Source organism: Arachis ipaensis, chromosome B04, assembly GCF_000816755.2.
Source record: "Arachis ipaensis cultivar K30076 chromosome B04, Araip1.1, whole genome shotgun sequence".
Lineage (NCBI taxonomy): Eukaryota > Viridiplantae > Streptophyta > Magnoliopsida > Fabales > Fabaceae > Arachis > Arachis ipaensis.
The window spans coordinates 100,547,941-100,558,102 of record NC_029788.2 but is presented as its reverse complement, the minus strand read 5'-3'; the positions used below and the strand labels follow the sequence as shown (position 1 = coordinate 100,558,102).

General features: G+C 38.1%; 1 long non-coding RNA gene across 1 annotated transcript; it reads left to right on the top strand.

The window, feature by feature from the left end:
- Window positions 6,369-7,000, top strand: LOC110271151. The gene is made up of 2 exons (XR_002361418.1): window positions 6,369-6,825; window positions 6,899-7,000. It is a non-coding gene; the product is annotated as an uncharacterized LOC110271151 (long non-coding RNA).

Here is a 10,162-nt window from a genome sequence, read left to right as displayed (position 1 = left end):
TGCCGCCGTCAAAAAATGGTTTAGGCCGCCGCAGGTGCCGCTGCAGGAGAGGAAGCTGCGCCTCTGTGTTTCTGGCCGCCGGGAGTGGTTATGTGGCTTCCGGGATCATTGCCGGAGCTCCGGGCTGAGCTTCTACCACTTGAGACCCTGCTGCCGTCGCCGGAAAAGTTTGCCGGTAAGGGTTTTAATTGTGGTTTCTGTCCTTTTTGAATTCCGAGAATACTATAGTCACTGCGTGTTGGTTTCAGTTGTCGTGATCGGAATTTGTCGCCACTGCCGCTTGAAGTGGCTGCCGGGCTGCCGCCGAACCGGCCCGGAGACCGTCGTTGTTTCGGTAAAAGTCCAAGTTTTAGGGGAGGTGCTGCCGAAATTTCTACAAAATCCTAGTCTTGTTTGAAAAGTTATTTAAAAAGGGTTGGATTCGAGAAGTTGTATTATTTGATTTATTAAGAGAATATTTATGTTTTCAAGCTTAATTTATTTAGTGAACTTTATGCCTCGAGTTCGACTTATTTAGAAGTGAACTATTTTTACCGTTTGAATCACTGAAGGAAAGAATGATGCTCTAATATTGATTTCAATATAAAAAGGAGCTTTTAGTGATTTCAAAGGAATATATACTTTTGATTGAGTAATTAAGTCTGAGGCATTTTGGAAGAGTTAGAAAAATGGTTTCCAAAAAGAAACCCAAAAGTGGTTTGATTCAAATGAACCGGTTCCTTTTCAAATGAGTTGATTTTTGGACCGGATTGAAACTTGTGATTTTGCATGGTCGGTTTCATAATAAATTCAGTTTTATTTACTTGAGCCGAGAATCCATGATTTTAAGAGTTTCAATGAATTTTAAGGAATTGATATAGGTTGACCTTCCCTAAAGACATGGGACTCTGCCGAGAAATTTTTGTTATAAAATCCCATTGTTGTATGGGTGATTTTGAATACTTTGAAATAAATCCTTAACTTGCCATGGTTTTGGAAGTTTTGGAAAGAAAATGCCGAGAGTGGCTTTGTTTTAAACAGGGAACTCACTTTGAGTAAATTTGGCATGAGCCTGAGATGATTTGAGAAACGAGATTTCTAAAGCCAAGGCTGAAAAGAGTTGAAACTTGATTTCAAAGTGAAGCGATTGAGAAAAAGTGATTTATGGCTTAAATGCCGGTTTTATGAATTTGATGATGTTGGATGGTGGAAGTGCTGTTTTGTTATGGGCCGGAATGGCTATGTATGATTATGAATATTGGCTGGTTCTGGATTGAACTGTGAGCCGGAATGGCTGTGTATGATATTCATTTATGGCTGATTGCCAAATGAGTTATGGGCCGTATGGCTGACTATGAATTATGAATTTAAGCCGGATGGCTGAGATGGATGTTGATCCATGGCTGGGACTGAATGAATATATGCTTGAGATACCTGGGTAGTAGCAAGGGTTGTGGTTCGTCCCACTTGTTCCAGGTTAGAGATTGTGACGCCTTGGTAGTAGCGGTAGTAGTGGTGATGCCACTCACTCCAGGTTGAGCTTTTAAACACCCGCCTGGGTAGTAGCCGCAGTAGTGGTTATTCTACTGGCTCTGGGTTGAGCAGGTAGTAGCAATGGGGTTGTAGCTCAAACCTACTTGCTCCGCGATGGGTGTTTCTGTCCATGGTTAGCTACCAAGACGTGTCGGGTTGGCTATATAACCGACAGATGATATCATCAGCCACTAGGGATAGGCATGCATCATATGCATCTATGTGACATTGTTTGGGTGTGCATATTATACTTGGTTTGCCTATGTGATTAATTGCTAATTGTTCTACTTGCAATAACTGTTTGTTTGTGCTTGCATCTTCCTATTTGTGTTTGCTACTGGGACTCTGTTGGACTCTGGTGATTGGTTGATGGCTGGATTGATTGGGCCTAGAGCCGTGGTTGGAATGAGATGAACCGATGGTTGATTTCGGTTTTGTGTTTTTGGTTTGGAATAAAATATGAAAGGCTATTTTGGTTCAGCATAGATAAACCGTTTTGAAAGGCTTTTGAGTTTTTGAGAATTGAACTGTTCCTCTTTCAGAAAAGATTTCCGATTCCTCTTTTATTGTAAATCGTTGTTTTTGAAAAGAGGTATAAGACGGTTATTACTCGCTGGTACGGTTTATCTTCACGTATCCTATTACAGTAATTCCCAAAAATCCTCTACTGAGAACCCTTTCAAGGATGATGTTCTCACCCCTCTACATTTTTCCCCTTTCAGGATATGGGCGCAGAAGTTACGAAGAGCTTATTTAATTGTTGTTGTGATGCTTTGTATTGTTTTAGTTATGGTTTATTGTACCCTCGCCTTTATTTTGATATAATCTGTAAGAGGGATAGGAATTGTATTGGATTATGTTTCTAATATTACTTATATATATATATATATATATATATATATATATATGTATGTATATATATGGATGTACTCTTTATGAGTTTTTGTAAGTTGTATGGTATCTATGGAAGTACGTTATCGAACGAAATTATTTTTTTTGGGAACGGTATTGCGATTTAAAGTTTTAAACAGGCTCATATTTTAGTATTAAATAATATAAGTGTCGTCGTAATATCCGAGCTATCAGAGTCGCGCAGCCGGAAGCGTGAGCTTTGGTAGTTAGGGTGTTACATTATGGTATCAGAGCGGTCTTTCCTGTAGAGCCTGAGGAATGGACCAACTATACTTCAATTGCATACTCTGAGCGTTTGTCATGTACTAGGTCTTGTCGAGTGACGAGAATTAGAGCTTTATGCACATGACGGTCTATTGAGTAATGCCGTTAGTCTTGCGTTGCATAATTCTTGGTATTAAGTTTGGCCGGCTTAATACTAGTGAATTATGTACGTGAAAGCACTGATGGGTTATCATAGATGATATGCAAGTTTTGAGTAAAGCGAATCGTGGGTTTTGGGAACGATGGAAACTATTTCTCGAGGCTATTCAGTTGTGTGTCTTGAAATTCTATTCGAGTCGACCTGTTCTTTCATATCCTAACTTGAAGTTCTTGCTTGCTACTCATCTTGAAAAGTAATTGGATGTTTCCACTCTATTTCTCTATTCATATGCATTATTGTTTGATCTCAATTGCATATGCTTGTTTGGAATCCTTGTTGCAACTGTCTTTCTCTGTTTGAGTTCTTCCTGATTCAAATATTCCTTGATATAGCTTTGAACTTGTCTTAATGCGTTGTGCCTTTTAACTCCAGATTCCAGTCCATTCTTCAGAAATTATTGATTAAGTTTTTCTCTTGTTTGACAGTGATTACAACCAATTTTGAGGTTTTATAAAAAAAAATTGCTGTTGATTAGATATATACTTATCTATAAATGAAACTTTGAGATTTCTTATACAGTTTAATAACTATTTATCTCTAATACCTCGCATGTACTTTTACTGGTTTATGGAACTGCACTTACTTTAAAAGTAAATTGACTTTCTAGTAATTCTACTATAGCTCCAGTGCACATCTTCATTTGATTATGTATTTGGATATTTTTCAAAATTTTGAAAAGAAAGGATTTACCACTTTTGTCTCGGTTGAGTTTCGTTTGATAAACTTTACTTAATTCATTTTGATTTGAGTTTGATTTAGCATACTACATGGCTTATGCCATTGTTGTTCTTTTGAAAATGTTGGACTCATGGCTTTCTTCTTATGAGTGGACTAGAGTCCCTTTTAAGCTTTCCATCTCCATGAATGTCATGCTTGACTTTGTTTTTAACTAATCTTTTACATCTTGTGAACATTACCATTGATCTTGGTTTTTCTTCTCTGGTGAACCTCATTCTTATATGAGTCAGTTTAATTCGTTTCAAAACAGTGCATCGTTTAATCTCTCATTATCTTTACAATAGTTTTTAATCAAAGATTTATCCTTGGGAAATTACTAATGATTGGGTTGTATTTTCCTATGACTTTCATATTCTTTTGAATCAATTGAAAGCTTGTTTGATGCCTCATGCCTAGTGGATCTTGTTTGAACTATCTTGATTTAAGATCCTTTCTGGTATGGCTTGACTCCTTTTAAGTACATTCTAATCTCCTTGAATATCCTTCTGAGATGGTGATTTCAAGAACACTTTTGGAGTCTTGTTTTGAACTTTTTAAAGAAGTTTTGAATTCTCTTTAAAGCAGTTCTAAACTAAATTTATTTTTCAACTGCTTGATTGTAATGGAAACAATCGTTCAACTTTGACAAAGTTGTTTTAAAGTGGCATGCGCTATTTTAAATGAGGTTTTGGAAAGCTTCCTTGTTTAGTGGAAATCGGTTCGTTTGTAATGCACCACTTATTTCCTTTACCAAATTGTAAGCAAATTTTTACTTCGGAGTTTCTTTTCTAAAAAGAGTTTAATTCTCTTTCGTACTTGCTATAAATGTTATACACGCTTGTTTGAATATGAAATTTTGAGAATTTTGAACAAGCATTTGATTACTTCCGAGTTTTTATGAACAGCTTTTGGTTAAGTTGTGCATCTAATTATCTTTCTAAAATATTTGAGAAAATATTTTAGCTCTTAGCCAAAGTTGTGTGCATTTGTTTTTGGAACTCTACAAAATCTACTTCAACATGAAATTGTATTGAAGTAAAGCCACATTTATGCTTTTGCTACTCTCTTGAAGAATGTTTCCTGCTCAACTTTTCTTCTAGACTGCAAAGTGGTTTTCTGCAAGTTTTCGACTCTTTCATGAACAATGTATTCGAAAGTATTTTTAATCATGCTCTTGAGTTCTGTGAGCCTTGTCTTGGGTTTGAAATCTTCTCTACAGCAAACCTCATGCTTCTTCGACTCAGCTTGAATTTGTTTCAAAATAATGCGCTGAATTTTCTTCTTATTGGTCCTGTTGGATTTCTTTGATACAAGGGTTATCTTTGAAGTTGTCAATTGATTTATTTCTAGCAAACTTCATTGGTTGAGTGTCTTTATTTACCTAGATTAGATACATTCTCCCAAATCTATGGGTATTATTCTTGACATGTGTCTTTCCTTTCTGAATCTGGTATCATTCTGAGTAGACTCAAGAATTGTTTTGATATCACGTGCGACTTGTATGTAGTAACGCGATGCGTTTGTCCTTTAAGACGTGATATGTGTATATGGAAGGTGAAGCGGTAGGTGTGTGACGTTATGATGAGTTGTGGGTGTTTTGTCCCTTGCAAACGAGCTTGTGATCGTTAGGCTTATGATCGGATATGGGGATTGTAAAGTGCTTGATGGAGTTGGAAAGTTGAAGCTTGGAGGTTGATATGAGATTAGTGTGCGGATGTTGAGCACGTCGTTGTAACCTCATCCTGTTTTATAACCTTCAATGCCTTACCTTACTATCACATGTTTGACCCATGTCACCTTTTGAATTGAGCCTACCTGGTAGCGTTTGCTTTGCACTCACACTTCTACCTTTGCATCCTTATGCATATGACAATCAAAGTATTTGAAAATCGTATATGTTTATATGATGAGATATTTGTGCTACTTCCTTAAATGTGTTCAAGGATGTTATGAAATTTCTTTCATTTTGTATCAATTTTCGAGGACGAAAATTTTTATAAGGTGGATAGCATGTAAGACCCAGAACTTTTGAAAAGTCTTATTATGATCAAGTCTCAAATCATATAGCTATTCATAGCCTTAATTTCAGAAATTATTTTATTAAAGATAATTAAGGCAAGTTTTGATTTATTGAATTTGAGATAAGTTATGGTTATTATCCAATTTTATAATTATTGAATTATTTTCTATATTTAAATCATATAGTTGGTAGTTGTGAAATAAAAAGGATTTTTATATGATTTTGGACTAAATAATTAATATTTTAGAATATTGATATTACTATTTTGAAAAATGAAGAAAATAAGTATATTATTTCAAATTATTTGGTGGGGACATTTTATTGAAAATAATTGGTGCAATTGATGAGCAAATAGTATTTTTATACATTATTATTGTTGGATCAAAATTTATTTCTAATTACTATATTACCCCTACTTTTATTTGAAATTACAAAAGTAACCCTAACCCTAAGTTTCAAAAATGAAACCCTAATCCTATACCCAGCAGCCGCCACCTTTCTTCTTCCCCTCAGCAGCTGCAACCCCTCTTTCCCAAGCAGATACACACACGCACAGCTTCCCCCACAACCCAGCAGCTGCGCAGCCCTATCCTAGCCACAACACACAGTTTTCTATCTCTCTTTCCATGAACGGAAAGCAATAGAAGCAGAAAGGGAGAGATGGAGCAGAGCTGCGATCCGGGGAGAGGATGAGCCGCACGGTCGTCGGTCACCTCGGTGCCGTGCTCAGATTGCGTCCAGCCCTCGTCGCCGCCGACCCGTGACGCTGCCTCCAGAATCGCGCGAAGGACAGAGGGAGAAGAGAGAGAGAGTTCGCGTCAGAGGAGAGAGGGAGCTCGTGCCTCACCGCCATCACCCATGGAGCCACGAGCTACGCCAGTCGCCGCCGCGTCGCGTCGGAGAGGAAGCCTGAGACTGAGCGCCGCTGGGAGAGAGGAAGACGCGGGCTGGAGGAGTTGCATCCAGTCGCCGCTGTCGTGCTCTGCCGCCGTGAAACTCCTCTCTGCTGGGGTGCAACCACCGTGCCCAGCCATGCTTGCGTCGCCGCACCGCCTTCGTCGGAGTTGCCGCCGTCAGAAAATGGTTTAGGCCGCCGAAGGTGCCGCTGCAGGAGAGGAAGCTGCGCCTCTGTGTTTCTGGCCGTCGAGAGTGGTTATGTGGCTTCTGGGATCACTGCCGGAGCTCCGGGCTGAGCTTTTACCACTTGAGACCCTGCTGTCGTCGCCGGAAAAGTTTGCCGGTAAGGGTTTTAATTGTGGTTTCTGTCCTTTTTGAATTCCGAGAATACTATAGTCACTGCGTGTTGGTTTCAGTTGTCGTGATCGGAATTTGTCGCCGCTGCCGCTTGAAGTGGCTGCCGGGCTGCCGCCGAACCGGCCCGGAGACTGTCGCTGTTTCGGTTCAGCCGTTCTTTCTTAGTTTCGAGTTGCTATGGTTATTGCAAAAGTGGCTGGGAGCTGAGGTTTTGGTTGCCGTCAGTTCGGGTTGAGGCGGAAAGGACTCTGTGAGGCGTTTGGGTTATGGAATTGCGTTTTGAGGTAAGGGCGCTTTCCGAAAACTATAGTTTATTATTGGAATTATTACATATGGATACTGATGTGAGATATGGTGTATTTAGTGATTGTATCTGCCTTATGTATTATTTGATTGACTCGAATGATTATGGATGTTTGTTTGGCTGAATTGTTGTGCGGCTTTGTGAAATGTAATGTTTTGAAGTGATTTTTTAAAGATTTGAAATCTGAGTTTAATCCGTTGAGGATTGATTTGATTTGAGTCAATTATTTGATGATGTGAAAAGTCGAATGCACTTTTGAATTCAGCCTGGTTTACTTTAATTGACTTGATCTTGGACAAATGATTTGTTACTGAACCGTTTCTTTAAAGCTTCGGAAATGAGTTAAATCGGTTGATATTGAGTTGACTTTGAAATGGTTTTCTTCAGATATGCCACTGAGGCGACTGTTGGATTTAGCTTGCTTTGAATTGATTTTTGGTTTTGAGCTGTTGAAAAAGAATGAGAAACGGTTTAGTTAGGACCCGAACCGGGTGGCAAAAGTCCAAGTTTTAGGGGAGGTGCTGCCGAAATTTCTACAAAATCCTAGTCTTTTTTGAAAAGTTATTTAAAAAGGGTTGGATTCGAGAAGTTGTATTATTTGATTTATTAAGAGAATATTTATATTTTCAAGCTTAATTTATTTAGTGAACTTTATGCCTCGAGTTCGACTTATTTAGAAGTGAACTATTTTTACCGTTTGAATCACTGAAGGAAAGAATGATGCTCTAATATTGATTTCAATATAAAAAGGAGCTTTTAGTGATTTCAAAAGAATTTAGACTTTTGATTGAGTAATTAAGTCTGAGGCATTTTGGAAGAGTTACAAAAATGGTTTCCAAAAAGAAACCCGAAAGTGGTTTGATTCAAATGAACCGGTTCCTTTTCAAATGAGTTGATTTTTGGACCGGGTTGAAACTTGTAATTTTGCATGGTCGGTTTCATAATAAATTCAGTTTTATTTACTTGAGCCGAGAATCCATGATTTTAAGAGTTTCAATGAATTTTAAGGAATTGATATAGGTTAACCTTCCCTAAAGACTTGGGACTCTTCCGAGAAATTTTTGTTATAAAATCCCATTGTTGTATGGGTGATTTTGAATACTTTGAAATAAATCCTTAACTTTCCATGGTTTTGGAAGTTTTGGAAAGAGAATGCCGGGAGTGGCTATGTTTTAAAAAGAGAACTCACTTTGAGTAAATTTGGCTTATGAGCCTGAGATGATTTGAGAAACGAGATTTCTAAAGCCAAGGCTGAAAAGAGTTGAAACTTGATTTCAAAGTGAAGCGACTGAGAAAAAGTGATTTATGGCTTAAATGCCGGTTTTATGAATTTGATGATGTTGGATGGCGGAAGTGCTGTTTTGTTATGGGCCGGAATGACTGTGTATGATTATGAATATTGGCTGGTTCTGGATTGAACCGTGAGCCGGAATGGCTGTGTATGATATTGATTTATGGCTGTTTGCCGAATGAGTTATGGGCCGTATGGCTGACTATGAATTATGAATTTAAGCCGGATGGCTGAGATGGATGTTGATCCATGGCTGGGACTGAATGAATATATGCTTGAGATACCTGGGTAGTAGCAAGGGTTGTGGTTCGTCCCACTTGCTCCAGGTTAGAGAATGTGATGCCTGGGTAGTAGCGGTAGTAGTGGTAATTCCACTCGCTCCAGGTTGAGCTTTTAAACACCCGCCTGGGTAGTAGCCGCAGTAGTGGTTATTCCACTGGCTCTGGGTTGAGCGGGTAGTAGCAATGGGGTTGTAGCTCAAACCTACTTGCTCCGCGATGGGTGTTTCTGTCCATGGTTAGCTACCAAGATGTGTCGGGTTGGCTATATAACCGACAGATGATATCATCAGCCACTAGAGACAGGCATGCATCATATGCATCTATGTGACATTGTTTGGGTGTGCATATTATACTTGGTTTGTCTATGTGATTAATTGCTAATTGTTCTACTTGCAATAACTGTTTGTTTGTGCTTGCATCTTCCTATTTGTGTTTGCTACTGGGACTCTGTTGGACTGTGGTGATTGGTTGATGGCTGGATTGATTGGGCCTAGAGCCGTGGTTGGAATGAGATGAGCCGATGGTTGATTTCGGTTTTGTGTTTTTGGTTTGGAATAAAATATGAAAGGCTATTTTGGTTCAGCATAGATAAACCGTTTTGAAAGGCTTTTGAGTTTTTGAGAATTGAACTGTTCCTCTTTCAGAAAAGATTTCCGATTCCTCTTTTATTGTAAATCGTTGTTTTTGAAAAGAGGCATAAGACAGTTATTACTCGCTGGTACAATTTATCTTCACGTATCCTATTACAGTAATTCCCAAAAACCCTCTACTGAGAACTCTTTCGAGGATGATGTTCTCACCCCCTACATTTTTTCCCTTTCAGGATATGGGCGCAAAAGTTACGAAGAGCTTATTTAATTGTTGTTGTGATGCTCTGTATTGTTTTAGTTATGGTTTATTGTACCCTCGCCTTTATCTTGATATAATCTGTAAGAGGGATAGGAATTGTATTGGATTATGTTTCTAATATTACTTATATATATGTATGTATATATATGGATGTACTCTTTATGAGTTTTTGTAAGTTGTATGGTATCTATGGAAGTACGTTATCGAACGAAATTATTTTTTTTGGGAATGGTATTGCGGTTTAAAATTTTAAACAGGCTCATATTTTAGTATTAAATAATATAAGTGTCGTCGTAATGTCCGAGCTATCAGAGTCGCGCAGCTGGAAGCGTGAGCTTTGGTAGTTAGGGTGTTACAAATTCTCCTCAAAAGATTGGATTTAAAAAATTATACTTTTCTTAATAAATCGAATTCAAAATAGAATAAGTCTTTTTCCAACTAAATAAGTCTCAAATAATTTAACTTTTCGAAACCAAATCTTTTAAAATGGCATTTCAAATAAAGTCCCAAATTTTATAAAAAATTCGGTAACACTTCGCCTAAAACTCGGGATTAGCTACCCTTACAGGTTCCCTCTTTCTCAACAATTATCAAACAG